This window comes from Mobula birostris, chromosome 10 (assembly GCF_030028105.1).
Source record: "Mobula birostris isolate sMobBir1 chromosome 10, sMobBir1.hap1, whole genome shotgun sequence".
Lineage (NCBI taxonomy): Eukaryota > Metazoa > Chordata > Chondrichthyes > Myliobatiformes > Myliobatidae > Mobula > Mobula birostris.
Genome location: NC_092379.1, coordinates 59,148,473 through 59,173,470, shown reverse-complemented (window position 1 = coordinate 59,173,470; position 24,998 = coordinate 59,148,473). Strand labels below are relative to the sequence as shown.

Sequence of the window (24,998 nt, the reverse complement as noted above, 5' to 3'; positions counted from 1 at the left end):
TGGTTCATTTAACATTGCACTTGATCAAAATCTTCCTTAATAACAAGGGTAGTCACCCTCATCAGATCTTCACTCCATGTTATGTAAAGTGGACTAAAGTTGATTATTCCTAGAGAAAATCAGTACTCGTAAGCAATGATTTGTCCAGCTTATTTAGTGGATACTAGAGTTGGACCTGTGCTGGAATAGCTTTGCTGAACATTGGTCAAGTCTCGAGTACAAGTCCTCAGCAACATTTCTGGGATATTTACCTTTTGTATACTTTTTGCTACAGCCAGTGCTCTCAGTCATTTGTTTACACCATGTAGAGTGAATCAAAATTGGCTTTTTTGTTGATGGGAATGTAGAGAATAACCAAATTGAATAATCTGGCTGAAGAAGTTGCCAGATATTTCAGTCTTGTATTTGACACCACTGTACAGGTCCTGCTATAACTGTGAACAAAGATATGCTTGGCCCATCTCCTCCTCTTCAATATTCTACGTTCACCACAATTCCGGGGTGCCTAGGCGCGATTCGAGTAGCAGCAGTGCTCTCAATGGATATGATTAAATATTCCTGTTTCAGCCTGATACAGCTAAAAAGCACAACTGCTTCCAAGGTCAGTACAGTCAACAAAGATGCCTCAATGCGTTCAAGTGAACTATGGCTGCTTAAAACTGACAGAAACAACACCGATTGTGATCGGAAGTGCCCACGGAGGACACCTTGGAGGAAGTGCGGGCGTAAATCAGGATTACAAGTGTGTTTAAGGAAATGGGGTTTTAAACTCCCTATACTGACTATCTTGCTGGTGATCGTACGGTTTCTGGTGAATAAAATCGATGATCTCAGAGCCAGGGTGCTGAATCAGAGGGACATAAGGACTGCGTGTGTCTTTTGTTTTACGGAATCCTGGTTAACCCCTTCCGTACTGGATGCAGCGATTCAGATCGACGGGTTTACTGTACACCATCAGGATAGATCTATAGAGTCTCTCAAAAGCAGAGGTGGAGGAGTATGCCTCATGATCAACTCTACTTGGTGCACAAATATATCAGTGCTGTCCCAACTCTGCTCACCAGACATGGAATATCTAGCTGTAAAGTGTCGTCTTTCTTACCGACCACGGGTGTTCTCTGGGGTCATTCTGGTAGCACTTTACGTTCCACCTCAGGCCAATGTCAAGGAGGCTTTAGATGATCTGAGCAATAGGATCAACATGCACAAAACAGCACACCCTAACGCCTTCATCATCATTTTGAAAGATTTTAACCAGGCCGGTCTGAAAAAAAAAATCACTAAGTAACCACCATCAACAGATCCCTTGCAATACCAGAGGAAACAACATACTGGACTATTGTTACACCACCGTCAAGAATGCCTACTGTGCTATTCCACGCCCTCACTTTGGGAAATCTGATCACCTGGCTGTACTTCTACTCCCTGAGTATGGGCAGAGACGGAAGACTGCAGCACCAGTAGTGAGAACCAAGAAGTTTTGGAGAAGGGAAGCACAGGAGCGCCTACAGGACTGCTTTGAATGGATGGACTGAACTGTATTCATGGATTCAACTTCGAACCTGGATGAGTAAGCTGCAGTTGTTACCAACTTCATTAAAACCTGTGTGGATGAGTGTGTGCCTACAAAGACTTACTCTACATTCTCAAACCAAAATCCTTGGATGAACCAGAAGGTACATCATCTGCTGAAGACTAGATCTGTGGCATTCAAGTTGTGGCAACCTACGCCTGTACCAGAAAACCAGATATGATTTGTGGAGGGCTATTTCAAGGACCAAGAGACAATTTTGAACAAGGTTGGAGGTGATCACAGATGCACGGCAACTCTGGCAGGGTCTGCAAGATATTACTTCCTACAAATCAAAACCCAATAGTATGAATGGCAGCGATACTTCACTACCAGATGAACTCAACGCCTTCTATGCATGTTTGAAAGGGAGAACACAACTACAGCTGTGAAGATCCCTGCTGCACCTGATGACCCTGTGATCTCTGTCTCAGAGGCCGATGTTAGGCTGTCTTTAAAGAGAGTGACCCTCACAAGGCACAAGGTCCCGATGGAGTACCTGGTAAGGCTCTGAAAACCTATGCCAACCAACTGACAGGAGTATTTAAGGACACTTTCAACCTCTCACTGCTATGGGCAGAAGTTCCCACTTGCTTCAAAAAGGCAACAATTATGCCAGTGCCTAAGAAGAATAATGTGGGCTGCCTTAATGACCATCGTCCACATCGACAGTAACAAAATGCTTTGAGAGGTTGGTTATGACCAGACTGAAATCCTGCCTCAGCAAGGACCTGGACCCATTGCAACTTATCTATCGCCACAATAGGTCAATGGCAGATGCAATCTCAGTTGCTCTCCACACGGCTTTAGACCACCTGGACAACACAAACACCTCTGTCAGGATAGGTATGTATGAACTATGTGGTTCATTAACTACAGCTCAGCATTTAATACCATCATTCCCACAAGCCTGAGTGAGAAGTTGCAGAACCTGGGACTCTGGACCTCCCTCTGCAATTGGATCCTTGACTTCCTAACTGGACTTCCTAACTGGAAGACCACAAGCTGTGCGGATTGGTGATAACATATCCTCCTCGCTGACGATCAACACTGGCGCACCTCGGGTGTGTGCTTAGCCCACTGCTCTACTCTCTATATACACATGACTGTGTGGCTAGGCATAGGTCAAATACCATCTATAAATTTGCTAACAATACAACCATTGTTGGTAGAATCTCAGGTGGTGACGGGAGGACGTACAGGAGGGAGATACGCCAACTAGTGGAGTGGTGTCACAGCATCAACTTTGCACTCAATGTCAGTGAGATGAATGAGCTGATTGTGGACTTAAGGAAGGGTAAGATGTAGAAACACATACCAATCCTTATAGAGGGATCAGAAGTGGAGAAAGTGAGCAGCTTCAAGTTCCTGGGTGTCAGGATCTCTAAGGATCTAACCTGGTCCCAACATATCAATGTAGTTATAAAGGCAGCAAGACAGCGGCTATACTTTATTAGGAGTTTGAAGAGATTTTGCATGTCAACAAATACACTCAGAAACTTCTATAGTTGTACCGTGGAGAGCATTCTGACAGGCTGCATCACTGTCTGGTATGGAGGGGCTACTGCACAGGACGGAAAGAAGCTGCAGACTGTTGTAAATCTAGTCAGCTCCGTCTTGGGCACTAGCCTACAAAGTACCCAGGACATCTTTAGGGAGCATTGTCTCAGAAAGGCAGCATCCATTATTAAGGACCTCCAGAACCCAGGACATGCCCTTTTCTCACTGTTACTATCAGGTAGGAGGTACAGAAGCCTGAAGGCACACACTCAGTGATTTAGGAACAGCTTCTTCCCCTCTGCCATCTGATTCCTGAATGGACATTGAAGCTCTGGACATACCTCACTTTTTTTTAAAAAATATATTGTATTTCTGTTTTTGCACTTTTTAAAAATCTATTCAATATACATAATTTATTTACTTGTTTATTTTTTATTGTTTTATTTCATTTATTATTATTTTATTTCTCTCTGCTAAATTATGTATTGCATTGAACTGCTGCTACTAAGTTAACAAATGTCACGTCACCTGCCAGTGATAATAAACCTGATTCTGAATTCACAATATGACAGCACCACAGGGCTTTGATCTGACACTTTGAATGTGGCATTGCTTAGTTCTATCCATTGCACTCTTTTTGTCTTTTTTGCATGCACATTGTTCAGTGCTTAAGTTTCCGAAGATATCACTTGACTGTGAGTCGGACTGAAGGTGATTACACCTGTCTTTCTACGTTTCCCATTGAACCAAGATTGGTACCACTGCTCCAGACCTTGATTGTAATAGTAGAGTGCAAGAATGTAATGGGCCACAAGGTTATGGAACACGATTTAGCACAACTCTGCTTCCATTACACATCAACACACATTATGGGTGCCTGGTTTTAAGCTGCCAGATCTGTTCTGATTCAGTATTGTGGACATGGTGATAGTGGCTCTATGCACAATGGAATATCTCCGTGCTGTGTACCTAGAACTTTTTTTTCCACAGGCACTATATTGTGGTAGAATTATGGGCAGATACAACGTGCAAATTTGTCATAGAAGCATAAAGCATGGAAACAGGCCATTTTAGCTCACAACCTCCATGCTAACTAGTAGGAGCACATTTGCATCGAGCCCAATTTTCAACTTTTAGCCAATATCCTACCATACCTACATCGAATAGGGTACATAGGGTCATAGGGTCATAAAGAGAGCATCTAGCATACTGGCTTTTATAAATCAGAGCACTGAGTACAGGAATTGTGATGTTATATTGAAATTGTATAAGACATTGTTGAGGCCAAATTAGTTCTATTACATGTGGTTCTGGTCATCTACCTACAGGCATGGTATCAATAAAATTGAAAGAACACTGAGAAATTTTTAACATAGAACATAGAATAGTATAGCACAGTACAGGCCCCTTTGGCCCACAATGTTGTGCCGACTCTCAAACCCTGCCTCCCATATAAGCCCCCACCTTAAATTCCTCCATACTCTCTTAAACTTCACTAGTGTATCTGCCTGCACCACTGACTCAGGCAGTGCATTCCACGCACTAACCACTCTCTGAGTAAAAAACCTTCCTCTAATATCCCCCTTGAACTTCTCACCCCTTACCTTAAAGCCATGTCCTCTTGTATTGAGCAGTGGTGCCCTGGGGAAGAGGCACTGGCTATCTACTCTATCTATTCCTCTTATTATCTTGTACACCTTTATCATGTCTCCTCTCATCCTCCTTCTCTCCAAAGAGTAAAGCCCTAGCTCCCTTAATCTCTGACCATAATGCATACTCTCTAAACCAGGCAGCATCCTGGTATATCTCCTCTGTACCCTTTCCAATGCTTCCACATCCTTCCTATAGTGAGGTGACCAGAACTGGACACAGTACTCCAAGTGTGGCCTAACCAGCGTTTTATAGAGCTGCATCATTACATCGCGACTCTTAAAGTCTATCCCTTGACTTATGAAAGATAACACCCCATAAGCTTTCTTAACTACCCTATCAACCTGTGAGGCAACTTTCAGGGATCTGTGGACATGTACCTCCAGATCCCTCTGCTCCTCCACACTACCAAGTATCCTGCCATTTACTTTGTACTCTGCCTTGGATTTGTCCTTCCAAAGTGTACCACCTCACACTTCTCCGGGTTGAACTCCATCTGCCACTTCTCAGCCCACTTCTGCATCCTATCAATGTCTCTCTGCAATCTTCGACAATCCTCTACACTATCTACAACACCACCAACCTTTGTGTCGTCTGCAAACTTGCCAACCCACATCCAGGTCGTTAATAAAAATCACAAAAGGTAGAGATCCCAGAACCAATCCTGTGGGACACCACTAGTCACAACCCTCCAATCCAAATGTACTTCCTCCACCATAACCTTCTGCCTTCTGCAGGCAAGCCAATTCTGAATCCACCTGGCTAAACCTCCCTGGACCCCATGCCTTCTGGCTTTCTGAATAAGCCTACCATGTGGAACCTTGTCAAATGCCTTACTAAAATTCCATGTAGATCACATCCATTGCACTACCCTCATCTATATGCCTGGTAACCTCCTCAAAGAACTCTAACAGGCTTGTTAGACACGATCTGCCCTTCACAAAGCCATGCTGACCAGACCATGATTCTGTAAATGCCCATAGATCCTATCTCTAAGGATCTTTTCCAACAGCTTTCCCACCACAAATGTAAGGCTCACTGGTCTATAATTACCCGGACTATCCCTACTACCTTCTTTGAACAAGGGGACAACATTCACCTCCCTCCAATCCTCCGGTACCATTCCCGTGGACAATGAGGACATAAAGATCCTAGCTTGAGGCTCTGCAACCTTTTTCCTCACCTCGTGGAGCAGCCTGGGGAATATTCCGTCAGGCCCCGGGGACTTATCTGTCCTAATGTATTTTAACAACTCCAGCACCTCCTCTCCCTTAGTATCAACATGCTCCAGAACATCAACCTCACTCATATTGTCCTCACCATCATCAAGTTCCCTCTCATTAGTGAATACCGAAGGGAAGTATTCATTGAGGACCTCGCTCACTTCTACATCCTCCAGGCACATCTTCCCACCTTTATCTCTAATCGGTCCTACCTTCACTCCTGTCGTCCTTTTGTTCTTCACATAATTGAAGAATGCCCTGGGGTTTTCCTTTACCCTACTCACCAAAGCCTTCTCATGCCCCCTTCTTCCTCTTCTCAGCCCCTTCTTAAGCTCTTTTCTTGCTACCCTATATTCCTCAATAGACCCATCTGATCCTTGCTTCCTAAACCTCAAGTATGCTGCCTTCTTCCACCTGACTAGATTTTCCACCTCACTTGTCACCCATGGTTCCTTCACCCTACTATTCTTTATCTTCCTCACCAGGACAAATTTATCCCCACCATCCTGCAAGAGATCTCTAAACATCGACCACATGTCCATAGTACATTTCCCTGCAAAAACATCATCCCAATTCACACCCGCAAGTTCTCGCCTTATAGCCTCATAATTTGCCCTTCCCCAATTAAAAATTTTCCTGTCCTCTGTGATTTTATCCTTTTCCATGATAATGCTAAACACTTCACTTGTGAGTCTGTTGGAGTCATCTATTGCATCCGGTGCGGCCTCCTCTACATCGGTGTAACCCGACACAGATTTGTGGACAGCTTCGTCGAGAACCTCCACTCCATCCGCCACAACAGACAGGATCTCCCAGTAGCCACCCACTTCAACTCTGCTTCCTACTCCCATTCAGATATGTCCATACAAGGCCTCCTCTACTGCCATGATGAGGCTAAACTCAGGTTGGAGGAGCAACACCTCATATACCATCTAGGTAGTCTCCAGCCCCTTGGTATGAATATAGAATTCTCCAACTTCTGGTAATTCCCTCCCCCTCCCTTCCTCTATCCCTATGTCACTCTGTTCCCTCCCCCAGCTGCCTATCACCTCTCTCATGGTTCCGCCTCCTTCTACTATCCATTGTTTTTTCCCCTATTCCTTCGTCACCTTTCCTGCTATCACCTCCCTGCTTCCCCTCCCCCACCCCTTTATCTTTCCCCTTACTGGTTTTTTACCTGGAACCTACCAGCCTTCTCCTTCCCACCCACCCCCTATCTTCTTTATCGGGCCTCTTCCCCTTCCCTCTACAGTCCTGACGAAGGGTTCCGGCCCGAAACGTCGACCGATCTTTTCCACGGATGCTGCCCGACCTGCTGAGTTCCTCCAGCGTGTTGCAAGTGTACCCATGATAACAACCCTGTTATTTTTTCACCTTTCCAAAATCTGCCTCCCAATCTGCTCCTCGGTATCTCTGCTGCTACCAGGGTGCCTATAGAATACTCCCAATAGAGTAACTACTCCCTTCCTGTTCCTGACTTCCACCCATACTGACTCAAAAGAGGATCCTGCTACATTACCCACCCTTTCTGTAGCTGTAATAATATCCCTGACCAGTAATACCACCCCTCCTCCCCTTTTCCCCCCTCTCTATCCCTTTTAAAGCACTGAAATCCAGGAATATTGAGAATCCATTCCTGCCCCGGTGCCAGCCAAGTCTCTGTAATGGCCACTACATCATAATTCCATTTATCCAAGCTCTCAGTTCATCACCCTTGTTCCTGATGCTTCTTGCATTGAAGTACACACACTTTAGCCCTTCTTCCTTACGACCTTTACACCCTTTATTCTGCTTCTCTTTCCTCAAAGCCTCTCTATATGTTAGATCTGGCTTTACTCCATTCACTTCTTTCACTGCTCTATCGCTCTGGGTCCTATCCCCCTTGCAAATTAGTTTAAACCCTCCCAAACCATGCTAACAAACCTACCTGCAAGTATTGCTCCCCCTCGAGTTCAGGTGCAACCCATCCAATCTGTACAGGTCCCACCTTCCCCAGAAGAGATTCCAGTGATCTAGAAATCTAAAACCCTGCCCCCTGCACCAATTCCTCAGCCACGCATTCAACTGCCATCTCCTCCAATTCTTATCATCACTGTCATGTAGCACTGGCAGCAATCCTGAGAACGCCACCCTTGAGGTCCTGTTCTTCAGCCTTCTGCCTAGTTCCCGAAACTCTCACTTCAGGACCTCATCCCTCTTCCTGCCTATGTAGTTGGTGCCAACATGTATCACAACTTCTGGTTGCTTTCCCTCTCGTACCAGGATGTTGTGCACCCGGTCAGAGACATCCCGGAACCTGGCACCCGGGGGACAACAAACCATGCGGGTGTCTTTCTCACGTCCACAAAATCTTCTGTCTGCTCCCCCGACTATAGAGTCTCCACTGACAACAGCTCTCCTCTTCACCGTCCCACCCTTTTGCACCACAGGGTCAGACTCCGTGCCAGAGGCCCTGCCACCGTAGCTCACACCTGGTTGGTTGTCCCCGCCAACAGAATCCAGAACGGTAAACTTATTATTCAGGGGAATGGCTACAAGGGTGCTCTGCACTACCTGTCTACTCACCTTCGCTTTCCCCCCTCTGACTGTCACCAAATAACCTGCTTTCGACAGCCCAGGAGTGACTACCTCTCTGTAGCTCTCATCTATGACTGTCTCATTCTCCCTTATGAGTCGAAGGTCATCTAACTGCTGCTCCAGATTCCTTACATGGTCTTCAGACCGCCCAGCCGCATGCACCCCTGGCAGATGTGACTCTGCGGGAGCGGAGAGTTCCCCCAAGACTGCCACATCTCACATGAGAGGCACATGACCGTCTCAGGAGGCATTGTAAAGACTAACTGGGAACAAGCTCGTCCTCCATCTCTTCTCGTCAAAGCCTCTCAAGTCAAAGCCTCAAAGCTCCACTCCTTCACTGGCCCACTCACTCACTGGCTGCTTTCCACAGTCTGCTCCACTTGAGCTACCCCTCTACTTATTTGTTTGAGCTGTTCAAACTGCTTGGTCACCAAGAGGCAAATCACTCTTTTTTTTTTTGAAGAGAATACGGTGAGGAGACTTCTTGCCTTGTCATATGGGATGCTTTTAAAGCATATATTAGAGAACAAATCACTTCTTATACTGCAAGTGTTCAGAAAAAAGCTAATAAAGAGAGAATTTAGCCAGTGAGCTGAAACAATTAGATGAAGAATATGCTTTGACCTCAGATCCTGCTGTATATAAAAGACGGGTTGAAATTAAAGCTAAATATTATTTTTTATTAACATACCCTATTGAAGCTCAACTTTTAAAGGATAAAAGTCAATCTTATATCCATGGGGATAAAACAGGTAAATGATTGGCTAACCAAATTAAAACTTCTAGTGCTAAACGAGAGATTAAAGAAATTTTATAAACCTAATGGTACTAGGACAACTGATCATTTAGAAATAAATGATACTTTTAGAGAATATATACTTTATAACTCTGATCTTCTTAAAGATAATACTATAATGGATAACTTTTTTAGACCAAATAAATATCCCTACGCTTTCTGTTGATGACCGAAAACAGTTGGATCAATGTATTTCTCACGAAGAAATAGCCGAAGCTGTACGTTCGTTGCATTCAGGGAAAGCTCAAGGTCCTGATGGATTTTCTGGAGAATTTTATAAGGCTTTTTCTTCCTTGCTCATACCCCATTTATGTTCAGTTTTTTCAGATTCTTTTAAGTTAGGTACGTTACCGCAATCCTTTTATAAGCCTCTATTTCACTTATCCTTAAAAAGCATAAGAATCCAACTGAATGTTCTTCATAGACCAATTTCTTTACTTAAATGTTGATGCTAAAATTTTATCTAAAGTTCTGGCCTGTAGGATGGAAAATATCTTACCATCTGTCATTTCTGACGATCAGACTGGTTTTATTAAAAATCAATATTCTCATTTTAATATTCACCGATTATTAAATGTTACTTATTCGCCTTCTAAAGAGATATCGGAGTGTGTGATATCCTTAGATGCTGAGAAGGCTTTTGATCGGGTTGAATGGCATTATTTATTTAAAATTTTAGAAAAATTTAATTTTGGGTCCAACTTTATTCAATGGATTAAATTACTGTATTTATCCCCTGTTGCTCGGGTTCTTACTAATTTTCAGAATTCTAAACCATTTAAACTCCAACGTGGAACCAGACAAGGTTGCCCTTTGAGTTCTTTGCTTTTTGACCTGGCTTTAGAACCTATAGCTATTGCTTTTCGAGAATCTAATGAAATCACTGGTATTTTACCATCAACAGACTTTGTGGAAGGGTACTATCCACAAAGTTTCACTTTATGCGGATGATTTATTGCTTTACATTTCTAATGTCAAAACTTCATTACCTTCTGTGCTTTCTTTACTATCTTGCTTTAGTCAATTTTCTGGATATAAACTGAACCTAAACGAGTGAACTTTTTCCTTTGAATAATTTGCCATTAACTGGTAGTAACCATCCTTTTAAAATTGTAAGAAACCAATTCACTTATTTGGGTGTAACAATTACTAAGAATTATAAATACTTATTTAAAGAAAATGTTCTTACTTTATTAAATTATATAAAAAGAACATTATCAAATTGGTCACCCCTTTCTTATCATTGATTGGCCAAATTAATTCTATTAAAATGAATGTTTTACCTAAATTCATATACCTCTTTTAGGCTTTACCCATTTTCATTCCTAAATCCTTTTTTGACTCTCTGGACTCTATTTTATCCTCCTACATAAGGAAAAATAAAACATCCTTGACTGAATAAAGTCCATCTCCAAAAAGTTAGAAAGAATGAAGGTTTAGCCTTACCAAATTTTAGGTTTTATTACTGGGCAGCTAATATACGGAATCGCACGTTTTGGTTATACTACATTAACCACGAAGACTGTCCCGGGTGGGTTTCTTTAGAAGCTAACTTGGTTAATAAATTTTCTATTATCTCCCTATTGGGATCTGCACTTCCTTTATCCTTAAGTTAGATAACTGAAAATGTAGTAGTCAAACATACTTTAAAGACTTGGATGCAATTTAGAAAACACTTTGGTTTATTGAGATTCTCCCTTTCTAGTCCCATTTAAAATTTTTTTTTTAAGCCTTCTATGACTGATGTAGGCTTTAAGCATTGGGAAGGATTGTACATCATATGTTTCTGGGATCTGTTTGTGGGAGGAAGTCTTTCTTCATTTGAACAATTGTCAACTAAATACAGTTTACCAAAAACCCATTTTTTTCGGTACTTACAAATTAGAGATTTTCTGCGATCTCAATTATATACATTTCCTAATAGACTTGATAAGAACATATTCGATGAAATTCTTAATATGAAACCATTCTATAATAGTTCAATATCCAATATTTATGATATGTTGTTGGGAATAAGAAATGATTCTTTAGACAAGATTAAAAATCTTTAGGAACAAGATTTACAGACCTCAATTTCTGAAGAAACTTGGGATGAGATTTTTAAATTCGTTAATATTTCATCGCTATGTGTTTGTCATTCCCTCCTACAATTTAAAATGGTTCATAGGGCTTATATGACCAAGGATAAATCATCTTGTTTTTATAGAGATATATCTCCCTATTGTGATAGGTGTAACAATGGAGAAGCTTCACTTATTCATATGTTTTGAACTTGCCCAAGTCTTGGAAAATATTGTAAGGAAATATTTCAAACTTTTTCTGTACTCTTTAAAGTAAATTTTAAGCCTACCCCTTTGACTGCCCTATTTGGTATTGTTCGAAGCAAAGATATCATTTTGAAGATATCTGATTTGCACATTCTGGCTTTTATCTCTCTTATGGCTAGGAGGGCGCATTTGTTTAAATGGAAGGATGCTGTTCCGCCTTAACATGCTCAGTAGTTACGGGATGTTATGGCATGCCTAAATTTAGAAAAGATTCATTGTTCAATTTCTGAATCTAACCAAGATTTTCAAAATTTGTGGCGGCCATTTTAAAATTATTTTCATAATCTTTGATTTCTTGTTAAAGTACAGAAGGTGGTTAATAGTATATTTTATTATCTGATAAGTTTCCCTTTTCTTTTTTTTCCCCCAAACGGCTTCGGCTTTGGTAGTGGGTGTAGGTCTTTTTTCTTAATAAAATTGTTTATATTCTAATATATGAACTAATCTAATCCATATGAATATAGAGTAAGGAGTTCGTTAATGTGATTCAATATACTGTATCTGGTATTATTATATTTTGTTTTTTGTTTTATAATATGTATTCTCTTGAACTCTGTATTCTATATATAGAAATCAAATCAATAAAAACAAGGAAAAAGAAAGAAGATTGTCTAATCAACTGCTTTCTGCTGAGCTATTCAAATCTTGATTGACTTGATTGTACAGTCCAACTGCCACAACTGCCAGAATCTCTCGAGTCAAAGCCTCAAAGCTCCACTCCTTCACTGGCCACTTTCCTACATGATTTGAGTGCTCATGGAGACAATTCACTTCTTAAAAGTTGGCACTGACTTTATTTTCATTAACCTCTATGTAAGTGTATCATTACTCAATCATTACTCTCTGGGTGAGAATCTCTTATCCCTTGCTTTGTCCTCCAGCTGTATTAATCTCTAATGTGGGGAAATGTTTTCCACAGTCTGTCTTATCTCTACCTCAGTCTGTCCCCTCTTAACCTCATCTACTCTATGGAAAATAGACCTAACCTCTTCAGTCTCTCCTCATAACTGAACTACTCCATTTCTGGAGCAGCCGCTGCAGCATTGTTACTGTTTTGTTGACTAACATTACACACGGTGCTCAGGGTAAGATCTGACCAATGTATTACAAAGTTGATGTATAACCTGCCTGCAATTGTATTCAGTGCCTCAACTAATGAAGGCCATATGCCTTCCTAATCAGATTATCTAACTGTGCAGCCAGTGAGGATGGAATCAAGCACATTTATCCCTCATTAATTCACTCACCATTCATACAGATCATAGCTTTCAGGTGTGTCCTTCAGAATTTAGTCAATGATAATGTTTCTGAGCCATTTTTAATACTGAGTAATGTAGACTGTGGAGTACCTTTACCATCTTTGCTACTCCCAGCACTTCCACCATGTACGGTATTCAGGATGGACAACTGATCATCATCGGGGGATGTTGAGTTCACATGAAGTATTAAGTTAAAGCTGATAGTTTTCAGTATCACTCCTTGGTTCCTGCATAGCCATAGCCTTCCACTTATACAGGAGATGCCCAAGGACCTTGAGAATGAATATAGAACAATTCTATGCTAAACCGCAGATACAAAATGTTCCACATTTTAATAGCATCTTCTCACCAAAGAAATTAGTTCTGGAAACAAGGAGTAGTTGAACATTTAATAAAGAATATGTTCAAAATGAGGTTAAAGATTGATTGGTAATCTTATTGAGTAATTTAAATGTTAAAGTAAATTGAAAAAGAAAATATAGGGGTTAAGGAAAGGTCTGCTAATGGGTACTCCAGAAAATGAAGGAATAATTTCTTAAAATTAGAGAAATAAAGTAGTAGAAATGGTAACTTCCTTTACTTCTATCTCCCATGCTGAGCTAGTTGAAGTTTTCAACTCAAGTTCAATTGTCATTCAACCGTACATGATTACCCTCCTCATGAACACAAGCAAATGAAGCAGTGTTACTCCAAGGCCAAGATGCAAAACACTATACCAACAGTCATACACAGCACATAGGATAGAGCAGTAAAATACAGTCACACAAAAAATACATCAGTTCCCAAGGCTTTATAATCTTACCCGTGCCATCAAGAACCACTAATACTCTAATATTCTGCCAATTCTGTGTGCCAGAAATTACACTAAATTGATTCTTTAAGTAAGTTACCATAGCCAAGTGATGTCCATGGGTTTCACAGAATAGTTAAAGCTAGAAAGGCCATTCAGCCCCGACTTCATCTATATAAACCACGTGGCTGGTCCCCTCCCACTCCCTCTCCTGACTCTGGAAAGTTACAATTAAATCTGCCTCTATTGTTCTCCAGCCAGGTCATTCTAGACCCAAACACGTTTTCCTCATAACACTTTTAGTTCTTTTTACAATCATCATCATCCTGTCCTCGAGGTTTAGACTCTTCCACAGTGGGAATAATTCCTCTCCATCAACTCAGCCTGTATGTTTCATACTTTTAAATCAACTATTGGGCACCTCTCACAGCATATGGGAGCAAACCCTAGCTTTTCCAATATAACTCAAGTCTCTCACTGCTGGATCATGATTCTGGAGATCCAAAGCAACACACACACACGAATGGTCTCGGCCCAAAACGTTGACTATACCTCTTCCTAGAGATACTGCCTGGCCTGCTGCATTCACCAGCAACTTTGACGTGTGTTGCTTGAATTTCCATCATCTGCAGATTTCCTCGTGTTTACGTTACACACACACAATGCTGGAGGAACTTAGTAGGCCAGGCAGCATCTATGGGAATGAGTAACTTGACATTTCAGGCTGAGATCCATGCTGCCTGAGTTTCTCCCTCACTTCCAGAATCAGTTTAGTGTACCAGCTCTCTTTTTAATTCCTGCTACCCAGAATTGGCTACAATATTAAAATATTGATGGCTCCATTTATATAGACGGATGTTTCATTTATTACCAGTTTCCTGTGATCTTTTGCCACCTTTAGGACTGGTTTCAGACAGTCTGTTCATGTTTATGTATTTCAGAATGATTAAGACAAACACTGAGTGCTCCCCACCAGAGTAAATATTCAGGTTCGATCTGAATGTCACCTGCACCAACCACTCTGCATACAGGGCGACTGGTATCTAACGAACATCCCTCTAGAATCAAAAGAAAATCTTTCCTCCCATCAATCTTATTATTCACCAACTTGACCAATTCTACTGTATTTCCTGGAACATTTCTCTCAATCGGTCACCACCAATGGAATCATTCTGCCCCTTTCCGCATAATTCCCTTCAGTCTTGAATGTTGTAGAAGTCCTGAGCATTTTGCTATCTGTGATGGCTCATGCATCATGAACCACTTAACTGTCTACAAACGAGGCTTGTTGATTGTTATCATTATCTAATGGACACATTCCCAAGGAGCTTTGCTTATTGTGGACTGCTTCTATCAGCAGGTTAGCCATTAAAGTGAGTGGTGTTCAGCCTGTGGTTAAGGCACCCGTAGTCTCATACACATGCCCATTTCCACAAGCAGACTGCTACTCAAGGCTGGAATCAGAATTACAATCAAGTTTCATATCACTGACATGTCTTGAAGTTTGTTGTTTTACCGCAGTAGTACATTACAATAATCAAAAATTATCAAATTCAAAATTAAGTTAAATAAGAAGTGCAAGAAGAGAGAAAAATATTGAGGTACGGTGGTGGAGGTAGATACGACAGGGTCTTTTAAGAGATTTTTGGATAGGTACATGGAGCTTAGAAAAATAGAAGACTATGGGTAAGCCTAGTAATTTTTAAGATAAGGATATGTTTGGCACAGCTTTGTGGGCCAAAGGGCCTGTATTGTGCTGTAGGTTTTCTATGTTTCTATGAAATGTTTATGGGTTCAATGTCCATTCAGAAATCTGATGGCAGGTGTTGGGGAAGAAACTGTTCCTGAATCATTGAGTGTGTGCCTTCAGGCTTCTGTACTTCCTCCCTGATGGTAGTATTGAGAAGACATGTTCTGGGTGATGGGGGTTGTTAATGAATGCTGCCTTCTTGAAATATTGCTCTTTGAAGATGTTGAAAGTACTAGGTAGGGTGGATGTGGAGAGGATGTTTCCTATGGTAGGGTTATCCAGAACTAGGCGGCACAGCCTCAAAATTGAGGGGTGACTTTTTAGAACAGAGGAAAGGAGGAATTTTTTTTAGCCAAAGAGTGGTGAACCCGTGAAATGATCTGCAGTGGAGGGCAAGTCCATGGGTATTTTTAAGGCAGAAGTTGATTGTTTCCTGATTGGTCAGGCCGTCAAAGGTTATGGCAAGAAGGCAAGTGTATCGGGTTGAGTGGGAGCTGGGATCAGCTTTGATGAAATGGCGGATCAGCCTTGATGAAATGGCGGAGCAGAGTCGATGAGCTGAATGGCCTATTCTGCTCCTATGTCTTATGGTCTTATGTCCTGCTGTAAAATCTAGTGCCCATGACGGAGCTGGCTGACTTCACAACTTTCTGCAGCTTTTCCGATCTGTGCAGTGGCCCCTGTACACTAGACAGTGATGCAACCAATAAGAATGCTCTCCACAGTATTTCTGTAGAAACTTGCGAATGCCTTTGGTTACATACCTAATCTCCTAAAACTCCTAATGTTGTAATTGCATTAATATGTTGGAACCAGGATAGATCCTCAGAGATGTTGACACCCAGGAACTTGAAACTGCTCACTCTCTCCACTTGTGATCCTTCGATGACGACTGGTGTGCGTTCCCTCGGTTCTCCCCTCCTTGCTTCGGAAGGCAGCATCGTCCATAATTAATTCCTTGCTTTTACTGACTTTGAGTGCAAGGTTGTTGCTGCTACATCACTGGACCAACTGATCCATCTTGCTCTTGCACGCCTTCTGGACACCATTTAAAATAATGTGTCCTCGGAAAATTTATAGATGACGTTTGAGCTGCGCATAGCCACATAGTCGTGAGCGTGGGGATAGTAGAGCAGCGGGCTAAGCACACATCCTTGAGGTGTGCCAGTGTTGATCGTCAGCGAGAAGGAGATGTTATTTTCGATCCGCACAGAGTGTACTCTTCCGGTGAGGCAGTCAATGATCCAGTTGCAGAGGGAGGTAAAGCGGGTCAGATTTGGGTAAACAATGCGGTCGCTTTGTACGACATGCCTGTGTGGATGTGAGGATAAGAAGGTACTGTACATTTTCATGTATCTCCGGCCATATAGTCCCAGACAGCAGTACCCCCATCCAAGCAGCCCGGCCCAGTGTTGTCAAGGCGATGCTGAGAAGGTGTACAGCGCCTTGCTTCTCTGTAATTATTTACATTAATGTCCCTTCTCAGCACCGAGGCCGTCGGGTTGCACCCACAACCTTTCCTAATAACCAAGACCACTGTTCTGAAATCACTAACACTATCTGATAAGGGATGAGAAGGACTCGGTGCCCAGATGACTGTGAAAAACGTGAGGGAATCTTCCTTTGTGAACTTGTGTTATTCCCTCGACTTAGCCCCTCAAATGATGAGGGTTGATTCCTGACACCAGAGGTTTCGGTCTCCGCGGGAACTCCCAGTTTACTAAATGGGGTTGACGCAATGGGAAATCCCAGGAAGTCGACAATAAGGAGTACAGTAAAGGTACTCACCGACACTGGGTACCCGGCGCTAGTCTTGCTGGTGTGGGGCTGCCACTCGCGACCGTGTTCTGGCTAGTTAGATGGCTGTCTCCCCACCTCGCTCACTCTGGAGGTACGTGGCTCAGTTTCGAGGGTACGGCTCCGGCAGGGACTGGCTCCAGCTCTGTCACCCTTGGCCGCTGAATACCAATCTGGAACCCTTTTCCGGACTGAAGACACAGGATCCAGATCAGTCGTGGATCCCGGTCTATCAGACAGCACGCCTGAGACTCCCTTGCTGTTTATGCGGGCGGATCCACCTCCGGGTTCAGATGTTGCGGTCGCCCCTGGGCTGGGTCCCGCTATTCAATGCGACCGCAGGGTCGAGTCTACGCCGGGCTCTCCGGGAGCAGCAAGGATCTGTCCGGGAGAGTGGTGTTACTGAAAGAAATCTCCGTGTCGGTGTGTTTTCTAGCACAGTCCTTGGAGCGTAAAGCTGTTGTCCTGGAGATGCTGTCGTCAGATATTTAAGGTGGCCCAGGACTAAAATCGCACGGCCCTTTAAAGTGACCTCGCGAATGGAAGCACGTCTCCCGGCGTGACCGCTATCAATGCAAGTGAACCCATTCGCCGCTGTAAACTTTAGTTCATTTGCATTGTACAACCAATTCCATCCAACCAACGTGTAAATTAAGTTTAATTCCTTTCGGTTAGAATCACTATCAGTTCTTCGAGAGATAATTCTGGAGGAGAGTTGTAGGGTTAGGATGAGGAGTAACTGCCGCCCCGCGCTGATGGCGCTTCACGGAGGCGGGTTGACGCTTCACCGATTGGAAAAAGACTTCGTCTTGATCATCGCAAACACGAGGAATTCTGCAGATGCTGGAAATTCAAGCAACACACATCAAAGTTGCTGGTGAACGCAGCAGGCCAGGCAGCATCTCTAGGAAGAGGTACAGTCGACGTTTCGGGCCGAGACCCTTCATCAGGACTGACTGAAAGAAGAGCTAGTAAGAGATTTGAAAGTGGGAGGGGGAGGGGGAGATCCAAAATGATAGGAGAAGACAGGAAGGGGAAGGGATGGAGCCAACAGCTGGAAAGTTGATTGGCAAAAGGGATATGAGAGGATCATGGGACAGGAAGCCTAGGGAGAAAGAAAAGGGGAAGGGGAGGAACCCAAAGGATGGGCAAGGGGTATAGTGAGAGGGACAGAGGGAGAAAAATAATGTGTGTATATAAATAAATAACGGATGGGGTACGAGGGGGAGGTGAGGCATTAACGGAAGTTTGAGAAGTCAATGTTCATGCCATCAGGATGGAGGCTACCTAGACGGAATATACGGTGTTGTTCCTCCAACCTGAGTGTGGCTTCATCTTTACAGTAGAGGAGGCCGTGGATAGACATATCAGAATGGGAATGGGACGTGGAACCAAAATGTGTGGCCACTGGGAGATCCTGCTTCTTCTGGCGGACAGACCGTAGGTGTTCAGCAAAATGATCTCCCAGTCAGCGACAGGTCTCGCCAACATACAGAAGGCCACATCGGGAGCACCGGACGCAGTATATCACCCCAGCCGACTCACAGGTGAAGTGTCGCCTCACCTGGAAGGACTGTCTGGGGCCCTGAATGGTGGTACCATATCCCTTTTGCCAATCAACTTTCCAGCTGTTGGCTCCATCCCCCCCCCCCCGTCTTCTCCTATCATTTTGGATCTCCCCCTCCCCTTCCCACTTTCAAATCTCTTACTAGCTCTTCTTTCAGTTGGTCCTGACGAAGGGTCTCGGCCTGAAACGTCGACGGTACCTTTTCCTAGAGATGCTACCTGGCCTGTTGCATTCACCAGCAACTTTGATGTGTGTTGCTTCGTCTTGATTAAGTTCGGTTTGTTCACCCGTATAAGACGTTACAGACGAGACTTGTTAATAGAAGAGAGTTCTGATTTGGAATATATTGCCTGAAAGAGCGGTGGGAGCAGTTTCAATAGTACATTGTAAAGTGGAATCTCATAGGTATATGGAAAGTGAACAAAAGTTCGGGAGTCAGTAGAGTTACACCCATCCCCGGCGGTCAGTTGTCTGTCTCTACAGATATGGCACCCCAGGGCAAGGTGAAATGGTCAAAAGGAGATTCTGCGAACGGTTCCACCCCTCGGATCAAACTATTTTCCTCTCACATGGCACCGAGAGACTCACTTTTAAATGGTTGATTAGTAAGGGTGTGGAAGGTTGCAGGAAAAGGCAGGACAATGGGGTAATAAACCAGCCATGATCGAGTAGAGAGCAGACTCAATGGGCCGAACAGCTTAATTCTGCTCCTATGTTTATGGTTGTGACACTTAATAAACTTCACTCTAATTCGCGGTAACGTGGGTGTGGGGATGTCACAGCCCACAGCTGTCGTTGTTCAGCTTGAATGTGCCATGCGCCATGAAGCCGGGTGAGCATCCGGCAATTCTCAATGGCATCGTGGTCCTCGGGCCGAGCACTGCTTCTTCTCCATACCGCTGCTCTGGTTACCGATGACTGTCCTCTCTGGGCAGGAAATTTCTTACTTATAAGGCGCATTTGCAACAGAACTCTACAATCGTTATGTACACGCGGAATACAGGTAAGGACAGTTTATTCTGTACACCTGCAAAAAGTTCAACCAATATGAACACAAAGCAGCTGATGTATTGGGCTCAACGCCCAATGCAGTGCCCTGCAGGGTCAATGAGATTGGCTGTAAAGGAAAAACGGAATCGGCGCTCAGTGCTGTTCCACTCAGGCCAAGTCCCCAGTTCCCCAGCAGAGGTTCTAAGGCAGCGGGCAAAGGACAAATGCTTAAGTCCTCAGAAAATAAAATCAAGATGAAGTGCAACTTAGAACTGTTATGACTGGCCACTGCGACCAGTGAATCGGAGATGTAGTCACTTATCTCTCACCATTAAAGCAAATGGATCTGGAACGTAACGTGTGCACGGGAGGGGGGGGGTTACTACTCCAGCTGATTATTGGTCTACTTATGCTGAATGCAGTAGTTGAACAGAGGTTTGTTTTAGGCTGATTTCATAGAATCTACATGAGTAAAAACAAATAATCGGCTGGAGAAAACCAGCGGGTCCGGCACCATCTTTACTGAGATAGAGAGCGGAATAGGCTCTTCCGGTCTTTCGAGACGCACCGTCCAGCAACCACCGATTCAATCCCAGGATAATCACAGAATAATTTACAACGACCAATTAATCTATAAACCGGTACGTCTTTGAACTGTGGGAGGGAACCAGAGCACCCGGGAAAACCCACACACTCCACCGGGGGAAGGTACCGATGACGTCAGAACTGAACTCCGACCTCCTGCGCTGCTGCGCCAGCTCGCCGAGCTGTAATGCGTCACGCTACCATGGTGCGAATGCTACCGATCTTGAGGGGGTATTGCTGTTTCGGGTCCAGATCTTGCACCAGAAACCCAGAAACCATATAACATGTCTTGACGCAGGATTTCATCGCAAAAGGGCACTACTGAGCTGACAGAAGTTATGGAATTCACTTTAAGACAATTTTGCTACGTTATTGTAGCTCTCCTGTGGTGGTGTTAAGCAGCAGCGACCGCATTTAAAGCACTTAGACAGCTGTTAAGCATGCAAGACATAGGAAGGTATGGAGCTAATAAAGGCAGGTTGGAAATACCATAGAACAGAGCAGGGTTTCCCAACCTGGGGTACATGTACCACTTGCCTAATGACATTCGTCCATGGAATTCAAAAGGTTGGGAACCCCGAAGGATCAGACCTCCAGGAGGACGACAACCTCGTCGTGGTTTGGAAGCTTGTGTGCCTCAATGAATTGGAGAATTATGATGGCTGGAGTTAGGGCTTTGGTTTTTGGGTAGAGGCCAGACAAAGAGTGGTCCACTAGTCCTCCAGGTCCAGGGGTTCAGCTCAGGTCTAACAATCCCAACTGGTAAAACAAAATTTTTACAAAAACAGCAATGGAGAATCCTATATCTGAGGTGACGATATTCCTGAGTCTCCACCCAGGACCTGCATGACTGACAGTGGTGCAAACTGAGTGGAAGCTACTGACACAATGCAGGAAGCCGTGAACTCTGCCAAAGGTGGAGGACCTTTATTCCTGCCCTAAACCCCCATGGGATAATAGGCAAAAGAAAAAGGATTAGAAATGTAGGCATGGACGTGGTAAGTGATACTGTGCCTGTGGCTGTCCAGTCGATATAAGTTTGGATTCTGAGACAGGATGTGAAACTATAGCCATCAATAAAAGGCAGCTCTTGGAAGTTATCAGAGTTGGTCTATTGCCAGGCTCATGTTTTCAAAGGCCAGACCCACCTTGCCATCTGATATGCTGTGGGAAGACATTTGATCAGACTCTTGTGCTCTCTTCATTCTAATTCTCAACATGTTCCCAATCTCGCCATGTTTCCCAAACTTCTGCATCACCACTGTGCTCTCGATCACATTGTGGGTGGCGGGTGGCATCACGGCCCTGATATAGAATCCCCAATGCCTAAGGTACAAGGAATGGGCAGGGCACAAATGCCAAAACTATTTCCATGTTTGACACCAGGAATGTAAAATAGTTTGGAGATGAAGAAGTGCACTGACTAGTTTTGAAACAACAAAAGTCATCAGCAATACATCTTCAGGGCAATCTACTTCAGGTTAAATCTTATTTTGCATTAGTGTCTAAAAACACCAAATAAAAGCAGGAAATATTGGAAATAGTCAACATATCTGGCTGCATCTATGGGAAGAGAATATGAGTCAATGTTTCAGTCTTCCTTAACTAATCAGAATCAAGTTTATTGTCACTACTGAGCAGGTTGGCAGCTGCACACTAACTGAAATGTTCCCGTGCACATCATCTCTGTTGCTGCACAGCTGGAATTTTCCTTTGCAAAAGTGCCTCGCAGTTTTAAATTGGTGTAAAAATTTCCTGCTCACAGCAAAGGTTAGTCTGTAAAAAAAATTGGAATATTGATTATCAGTGTCTTGCATGATACATAGTTTGATGTTTTGCAGCAGCAGTACAGTCCAAGACATTAAATAATCATAAATCATGACATAAATAAATAGTGCAAAAAAATTACAAGATAGTGTTCCTCTTGTTCAGAAATGAGACAATGAAGGGGTAGATTCTGTTCTAGTAATGTAGAGTGTGGGTCGACAGGGATCTCTACCTTTATCCTGACAATAGTAATGTAGCGTGTGGGTCGACAGGGATCCCTACCTTTATCCTGACAATAGTAATATTGAGTGCGGGTCGACAGGGATCTCTACCTTTATCCTGACAATAGTAATGTAGAGTGTGGGTCGACAGGGATCTCTACCTTTATCCTGACAATAGTAATATTGAGTGCGGGTCGACAGGGATCTCTACCTTTATCCTGACAACAATAATTTTGAGTGTGGGTCTACAGGGATCCCTACCTTTATCCTGATAATAGTAATGTTGAGTGTGGGTCTACAGGGATCTCTATCTTTAGAGATGAGAAGAAATTTTTTTAGCCAGAGGTTGGTGAATATATGGAATTTGTTGCCACGGGCAGCAGTGGAGGCCAAGTCATTGGGTGTATTTAAGGCAGAGATTGATAGGTATCTGAGTAGCCAGGGCATCAAATGTTATGGTGAGAAGGCGGGGGAGTGGGACTAAATGGGAGAATGGATCAGCTCATGGTAAAATGGCGGAGCAGACTCAATGGACTGAATGGCCGACTTCTGCTCCTTTGTCTTGTGGTCTTATGGTTTTATCCTGATAATAGTAATGTAGAGTGTGGGTCTGTACATTTATCCTGACAATAGTAATGAGAAGAGGGAATGTCTCAGATGGTGAGAGTCCTTAATGATGCCACATGCCTGAAGCATCACCTCTTGAAGATGCACTTCGTGGTGGACAAGTTTGTGCCTATGATGGAGATGGCTGACTTTACAACCCTCTGCAGCCTTTTTTAATCTTTTTCAAAGTTCAAAGTAAGTTTATCATCACACCATATAATACACTGAGATTCATTTTCTTTTGGGCATTCACAGTAGATACAAAGAAACACAATAGAAACAATGAAAAACAGCACATAACAAAGACAAGCAATCAATGTGCAAAAGGAAACTGAGCAAACACAAAATCAAAAATAACAATAAATGAATAAGTAAGTTATAAATATTGAGAACCTGAGTTATAAGGTCCTTGGAAGTGAGTCTATTCTGCAAGATGTAGAATCAGGTCTGCATTGGGGTGAGTGAAGTTATCCAATCTGGTTCAAGAGCCTAATTGTGAGAGGTAATAACACTGCCTGAACCTGGTAGTGTGGGACCCAAGGCTCCTGTACCTCCTTCCTGATGGCAGCAGCAAGAAGAGAGCATGGGCCAGACAGTGTGTAATGAACCAGATTTGATTAAGGAGCTTAAGGTAAAGAAACCTTTAGGAGACAGTGATCATAATATGATGGAATTCACCCTGCAATTTGAGAATGAAAAACTAAAGTTAGATGTATCAGAATCACAGTGGAGTAAATGGAATTATCGTGGCATGAGGCAACAATGGCTGGAGTTTCTGGGAACAATTTGAAAAGAACAGTATAGATACATTCCAAAGTAGTAGTATTCTAAAGGCAGGATGGTTAATAAGGGAAGTCAAAGCCAACATTAATTCAAAAGAGAGGGTGTATAATAGAGCAAAAGTTAGTGCACGATTAGGAAATTGAGAAACAAAAACCATCAGAAGGCAACTAAGAAAGCCATAGAGGGAAAAATATGAAATATGAAGGAAAGCTGTTCAATGATATCAAAGACGAAACCAAATATTTTTTCAGATATAGCTGAAGAGATTGTGGAGGCATTAGCATTGATCTTTCAGGAATCATGTGATTCTGGAATAGTTCCAGAGGACTAAAAATCTGCAAATGCCACTCCACTCTTCAAGAAGGGAGGAAGGCAGAAGAGAGAAAATGATAGGCTAGATAGCCTGACCTCAGTGGTTGGAGTCGATTGTTAAGCTGGGGTTTTAAGCTAAGATGAAGTTTTGGGGTACTTGGAGGCACATCATAAAATAGGCTGTAGTCAGCATGGTTTCCTCAAAGGAAAATCTTGTCTGACAAATTTGTTGGAATTCTTTGAAGAGATAGCAAGCAGGGTAGACAAAGGAGAATCAGATGCTGTGTGTTTGGATTTTCAGAAGGCCTTTGACAAGGTGCCCCAAATGAGGCTGCTAAACAAGATATTGGCTGATTGGCAGGAGGCAAAGAATGGGAATAAAGGGAGCCTTTTCTGATTGACTTCTGGTGACTAGTGTTCTGCAGGGCTCGGAATTGGAACCACTTCTTCTTGTGTTGCATGTCAATGATTTGGATGATAGAATTGATGCCTTTGTAGCCAAGTTTGTGGACAATACATAGATAGGTGGATGGGCAGGTAGTGTTGAGGAAGCAGAGAGTCTGCAAAAGAATATAGACAGATTAGGAGAATGGGCAAAGAAGTGGTAAATGGAATACAGTGTCTGGAATTGTACAGTCATGCACTTTGGTAGAATGAATATAAGCATAGAATATTTTCTAAATGGGGATAAAATTCAAAAATCCAAGGAGCAAAGGGACTTGGGATTCCTCGTGCAGGATTCCCTAAAGGTTAATTTGCAGGTTGAATCAGTGATGAGGAAGGAAAATGCAATGTTAGCATTCATTTTGAGAAGTCTAGAATATAAAATCAAGGATGTAATGCTGTGGCTTTCTAAGGCTCTGGTGATGTCTCACTTGGAGTATTGTGAGCAGTTTTGGGCTCCTTATTTAAGAAAGAATGTGCTGAC

The 24,998-nt window shown here is 43.0% G+C and overlaps 1 protein-coding gene across 1 annotated transcript in view; it reads right to left on the bottom strand.

The window, feature by feature from the left end:
* Nucleotides 1-17,434, bottom strand: part of LOC140204518 (terminal nucleotidyltransferase 5A-like) — a 59,089-nt gene extending 41,655 nt beyond the window's left edge. Inside the window, exon 1 of the mRNA XM_072271227.1 lies at nucleotides 17,231-17,434. The gene's annotated coding sequence lies outside the window, so the exon portion shown is untranslated. The remainder of the gene's footprint in view (nucleotides 1-17,230) is intronic.
* Between the last annotated feature and the right edge of the window lie 7,564 nt (nucleotides 17,435-24,998).